This window comes from Sceloporus undulatus, chromosome 2, assembly GCF_019175285.1.
Source record: "Sceloporus undulatus isolate JIND9_A2432 ecotype Alabama chromosome 2, SceUnd_v1.1, whole genome shotgun sequence".
Lineage (NCBI taxonomy): Eukaryota > Metazoa > Chordata > Lepidosauria > Squamata > Phrynosomatidae > Sceloporus > Sceloporus undulatus.
In genome coordinates, this window is record NC_056523.1 from 18075611 (window position 1) to 18082078 (window position 6468).

At 45.7% G+C, this 6468-nt stretch overlaps 1 long non-coding RNA gene across 4 annotated transcripts in view; it reads right to left on the minus strand.

The window, feature by feature from the left end:
- Positions 1 to 5827, minus strand: part of LOC121923541 — a 14967-nt gene extending 9140 nt beyond the window's left edge. For 2 of the 4 annotated variants that reach the window (XR_006102392.1, XR_006102393.1), the window contains exon 1: positions 5562 to 5826. This is a non-coding gene — a long non-coding RNA (uncharacterized LOC121923541). Of the gene's footprint in view, positions 1 to 5561 lie in introns of all 4 variants that reach the window. The other 2 variants (XR_006102394.1, XR_006102391.1) reach the window with 2 other exon arrangements.
- Positions 5828 to 6468: the final 641 nt, after the last annotated feature.

Sequence of the window (6468 nt, forward strand, 5' to 3'; positions counted from 1 at the left end):
TTATATCCTGCCTTTCTCCCAGTATAGCGACTCAAGGCAGTTCAAGTGACCAAAGGCTACATCAGGCCTGGAAGAGCCTGTTTTAAGCATGTAACAGCCTTACTGAAACATAGAAAATGACAATGCTGGCTGGGGAAGTGGTTTCTAGGTACTCTAGCAAAACAACAACTTTTCCAAGGTCTGAGAAGGCAGGACCCTCAAGAAATCCAGCTGGCCATTGCCTATTTTCCTAGTCTATATTCAGGATTAAGCAATATCGATTCATAATGCCTTAACTACTCCTAGCTATGCAACTAACTGTATCAGACAAAGCCATCACATAATACAGAGATGCAAAGGGATTTTGGAACAAGTTTGAGACTCAGGCGCGTTACAGAGCGCCGAGAAGCGGCGGTCCGCCGCCACCACCGGTTGCGGCGTGAAGGAGCCACAGCAGCCAAATCACGTGGCTCCTCCGCGCTGCAAATAAGAAGCGCCAAAATGGCGCTTCTCTTTGAGGCGTGCTAATGACGCCGCAAGGCACCAATGGCATACTTGTGGCGTCATATGTGCCGTGTGACATGCGGATGCAACGCGTCCGCTACATCAAGATGGTGGCCTCCGTGTGGAACAGGCACTGCCATTTTGTACGGACTTGGTCTGTATTAGGGTTAGGGGCATCCGGAAGGGACGCCCCTTCTCAACCCTAATACATACCAAGGCAACCCTAGCACGCCGCTTTGGCGCGTCTGTAACACGCCTAACTGTGCAAAAGAGTTGGTCTCAAAGGTGCTACAAGATGTCTTTGTATACTGGTATTCCAGACTAACATGGTCATTATGTCTCTGAAAACAGAGATGGTTAATTTGTTGAATGCCAGCGCTAGAGCTGTCATTCATCCCAGAAAACCAGGAAAATCCCAGGTTGAAGGGACTCAAAAAAAAAGTCCCAGCCAACTGAGTGGGTTGAAGAGAAAAATCCCAGATTCTCCTTTTGTTGCAACCAAGACTTCTTTGCCATCTGTTTACCAAACCTTGGCTTCACTTGGAGACAGCAAAGGTGGGCAGTCCAGGACTGAATACAGTGCTCCCTCTGCCTCTTACAAGCCAGGTTCCACCTTTGGAGAGTTAATGGATCAATGGGAGGCAAAGGAGCAAAGGAAAAGGACAGGCTAGGCAGCCAAGTTTGGGTTTCCAAGGGCCAAAGTGGATGATGATGAGGAGGAAGCAGGTGGTGGTGGTGCAGGGTGGCGGCAGCCACTGCTGCTACTAAGGGTGGCATGAACATTCACCCTCCTTGTCTTATATCTCATCTAGAAGGCCACTGGAGCTTTGGACGCTGCTTTCTAGCAACAGGAACCTGGCCAGGGTGACATAGCCAGGAAAAGGCCACCAGCAGGTGTAGTGGGGTGGGACACAGCATAGGTGGGTGTGGGTTGACTGACTCTCCCACTGGTGTTTCCTAGGGAACCCAGGAGGGCTCAGGGTTGCCCCCATCTTCTGTTGTATATGTGGGGGTGGACTGAATTGCTGTCTTTGTTATGTATAATGAAAGTTGAGCAAGACTTGGTGAGCAAGCAGAGAATGGTAGAAAACATCCAATGATTAATGTGATGAATTTGCATAATTAAATTGAAAATTAATAACATGCATACTTATAATAATTTTGCATAATATGTAAATTAGATGCCTGAATATGAGGAGCTGGAATATGGCAACCCTAGCCAGCTCCCATCATCATCCCTCCTCTTTGGTTCTATTGCTGAGGACTCATGAGAGCTGCAATCCAACAACATCTAGAGGGCTGCAGGTTTCCAGGCTGCAATACAGTGGGTTTCTCCACTACAATCCTTACATCTTTGGTGGTTGAAGGTACCAACTTCCCTGTGACAGCCCTATGCTCACACTTATGGAGTTTCTGGCAAATGGGAATTGCCAATCCCCATGGAAAATGCAACGTCTAGCCAGGGCTTCAGACCTGAAACCACTCCCAGGGAACAGGAACCTACACTGGGGAGATTAAATAGACAAGGAAGATCAAGTTATCAGCCAGAACAACCTCCTTAAAGATGATGGCTGCTATTTCTCCCCAACCTCCTGACCCCGTTTGTGTTTTTAAATAGCAACTTGCCTATTCAATGGAAATTTGGTAAGTAAGCATTTCCTACACCTCCGTTGTGAGGAAAGATACTAATGATCTGCTAATTTGCTGTGCACCTGGGGCAGCTTTTAATGAAACAAACCAACAGTGGAGAAACTATACATAAAAAGTTCTTTCCTTCACCAGGCAAAACCAGCAGTTGTATGTACACACTCACTAGTTCAGCCTTCCCTAAGTGTGCTTTTCATATACATTGGATTCCACTTCCCATCTGTCATACTGGGTGGTGTTTGAGTTTATTGATAAAACCTATGAGCCATAATTCAATATAATTAGTAGTGGCTTGAGTGTTGGGTGACTCTGGAGACCAGGGTTTGAATCCTGGCTTGGCCTGGAAAACCACCAGGTGAATTTGGGCATCCCCTATGCATTTCTATGCAAGCAAAACACATCCTCAGGATGAGTTAGGATATTGAGAACTTATAAATAACAGGTAACTTGAAGGCACATACACATTGTATTCTTTTAGATGCACAACTTATAGGTGTTTGCCATAGACCATATAGCATAGACTTCTACACACCCACATTGCCAAACCAACCTGCAAAAAAATCTGGAGGCTTAAATCAATGTACTGACTAGCTGCAATGTAAATATTGTTATCTCTACACATACATTTGACTGAACACAAAAGATGCAGTGCACTACCGCACCTTTACAAACATGTACAGACAGGGTGAGAATAATTCATAAGGGGCGGCAGAGGCAAATCCTTCTATGCTCAGATGCAGCCACAAGTAAATTCATCTGGCAGAGTTAGGCACATACATGAGCAGTCTAGATCACTGCTTCATTTCTAGTTTGATCTTTCCAGTTCAATCCTGCCTTTGACACAGCAGTTTCCAGCCTTTGGTCTTCCATTTGTTTTGGACTTCATACCCCAGAAGTCCCAGCCAACAAGTCAGGAATCATGGTAGTTGATGTCCAAAACATTTAGAGGACCAAAGGTTGCAAACCACTACACTAACCCAATCTTTTCAGGTCAGGTGCCTTCCAGATGTGTCATGCTACTCTTCCTATCACTGCCAGTCATGCTGCTGAGAATTATGGGAGTTGTAGTCCAACAGATCAGTAGAACACCAGAAATCTGCAACAAGGTCCAGCTGGTTTTGGGCAAATTTCCAGTGGGGAACTTCTTTATGACAAACATGGGCTCTAACAGTGGATCTCTATAGATGTGAAGGGTGTAGACCCATTTGTAACCCAAACTAGTGCCTGGTAGCCATTGCAGTTCAGATGAAGCACCAACACAAGCAGCCAGTCCTCATTAAGGTCCATTGTAGCTCCTCTAGTGCTTGAAACATTACAGTGGTTACATGCTCTGTCTCTCCTGTGTGCCAGCTGTAAGGGCACAGGGGGCATCTCATCATTTAAATCTCTTTTAAGGTTCACTTTTTCTAAGTCTTGTATAGTAGTGGTTAGAGCACTGGACTTTGACTCTGGTGATCAGATTTCCCACTCGAGCATAAAAACCCACTGGATGGCCTTGGGCAAGTCACACTCTCTCAGCCTCAGAGCATGGCCATGGCAAACTCTCTCTGAATTTGCCCAAAACCCCTATGATCAGTTTGCTTTAGGGCCACAATAAGTTGGGAATGACTTGAAGGCATACAACAACAAAAAACTAGACTGTTACTTTGACCTGAGAGCCACTTTGAGCTCCAGTTTATTTTGGGAGGGGGGGGAAGCGGGATACAAATAAAATGCCATTGTTGTTGTGTGCCTTCAAGTCATTTATGACTTGTGGTGACCCTAAGGCTATCCTATCATAGGGTTTTCTTAGCAAGATTTGTTCAGAGGCAAGGTGACCAGACACCCTCCTTTTCCATGATATGTCCTACATTTCAGCCTTCTGTCCAGGAGGAATTTCAAAACACCTCCATTTTGAACATGATTAAGCAGCACAAATTTATATTTACAGTGAGTCCTTGGTATCCACTCTGTTTGGTTCCAGAATGCCCCCCCCCAGCGTAGATACCAAAATCTGTGGATACCCAAGTCTTATTAAATACAATGGCACAGTAAAATGGTGTATAAAATGTATTGTATATTGTATAAATGCACTGTATAAAATGTATTGTATATTGTACAAAATGGCAAAATCAAGGTTTGGTTTTTGTAATTTATGTATTTTTAAATATTTTCAAGCTGTGGATGGTCGAATGCATAGATAAAGAATCTGTGGATATGAAGGGCCAACTGTGTATTAATGTTTTTAGCTTTTCTTTGGTCATGTCTTCCATTTTTCTGGAATGCTGCAGTGCCTTGTCCTCCTTTGTGGTTAGGCCATCTGGTCACCCTGTCTCTGACTTGTTGTTCTTATGTGCCTTCAAGTCATTTCCAACTTCTGGTGAACCTATCATGGGGTTTTCCTGGCAAGATTTGTTCAGAGGTTTGCCACTGCCTTCTCCGGAGGCTGAGAGTGTGTGATTTTTAGGTATTTATTTATACCAGTGGGTTTCATGGCCAAGCTGGGAATCGAACCCTGACTTCCCGAGTTAAAGTCCAACACTCAAACCACTATATCAGTGGTTCCCAAACTTTGTTCCTCCAGGTGTTCTGGACTTTAACTTCCTGAAGCCAAAGCCAGCTTGGCCAGCAGTCAGGGATTCTGGGAGATGAAGTCCAAGGCATCTGGAGGAGCAAAGTTTGGGAATCACTGAATAATAATAATAATTGCTAAGCCATTAAAGTTGGCTTTAACCCAGGGTGACTAAATGTCCTCACCACAAAAGAGGAGCAGGCGCCGCAAAATGGAGGACACGACCAAAGAAGAACTAAAAAACACCCAAAAATGTAAATTCATGCTTCTTAGTCCTGCTCAAAATGTAGGACGTTTGGAAATTCCTCTTGGGAAGAGAGCTGAAATGGAGGACATGTCCAGAAAAAGGAGGATACCTGGTCACCACTCATAGAAATGCAAAGCCATGCTTTTTGCCATGGTTCAAAATTGGAGGACCTTTGAGGAATTCCTCCCCGATGGAAAATAAAAAAAGCTAAAAACACTCCTTGAAATCCATGTTTCTTAGCCAAGGTTCAAAATGGAGGACATTTGGGAATCCTTCCTGGGCAGAAAATACAATCTAAAAATGTTCATATAACTATTGATCCATGCTTCTCAGGCATGCTCAAAATGGAGGACATCTGGGGACTTCCTCCTGGGCAGAAAAATGACAAGTTAAAATGCCACTCCTAGAAATATTTCGATGCTTGCTTGTTAAGTCCTACCCCAAATGGAGGACGTTCGAGGAAAAAATGGAGGACGTGCCCAAAGAAACGCTAGAAATACACACACACACCCCATGCTTCTTAGTCCTGCTCCAAACGGAGGGCATGGGGGGGGGGAATCCCTCCTGGGGCAGAAGGCTGGAAATGGAGGACGCGCCTGTTTCCCTCCCTCCCATGTCCCTATCTATACTCACCCCACTTACCAGACCCCACAGCTGGGGGGCAACCCCAGGAGACAGGGAAACTGGGGGAAAGAGTCACAAAATGGGGGCTTGGGGGTTTCAGGCCCTCTGCCCCCAAGCCTCCCCTCAGCCTCCTGGTCTGCCTCATCCCTGCCAGGCGAGGATGGCGAGGGATGCTCCTCTGCCAAAGCCCCCATATGGCCAGCTGCATTAATGGCCAAACCTTTCCCTTGCGTTGCAAGGCATGCCGGGAAGCTGCCCAACTTCCCTCCCTTCTTCCCCTCCCATTGACTGGAAGGAAGGAAGGGGCCGGGTGGGAGGAGGAGGAGGAGCTCCCAAAACACCCTCCAGAAATGCTCCCCTCCTCCCTCCCTTCACAGTTGCAGCTTTGGCTTTTGCAGATTTGGTTATTCACGGGTTTTATTAATACGTTTTCTCAAAGAATATCTAGGTCCTCCAGCGCAATTCTGTGGTCAACTTTAACTAAAAGTTGCACTGAAAGAGATTCCTAGAGAGAATACTAGGCATTTGCAGCAGCACCTCCAGCACAATGTCTGGCAGGGATTGGTCACAGAGTCATAGAATCATAGAGTTGGAAGAGACCACAAGGGCCATGCAGGAACTCTCCATCAAAGCATCCCCATTGACAGATGGCCATCCAGCCTCTGCTTAAAGACCTCCAAAGAAGGAGACTCCACTACACTCCGAGGAAAGAGTGTGTTCCACTGTCTAACATCTTACTGTTAGGAGGTTCCTCCTAATGTTGAGGTAGAATCTCTTTTCCTGTAGCTTGCATCCATTGTTCCGGGTCCTAGTTTCTGGAGCAGCAGAAAACAAGGTTGCTCCTTCCTCAATATGACATCCCTTCAAATATTTAAACAGGGCTATCATCATATCCCCTCTTAACTGTCTCTTCTTC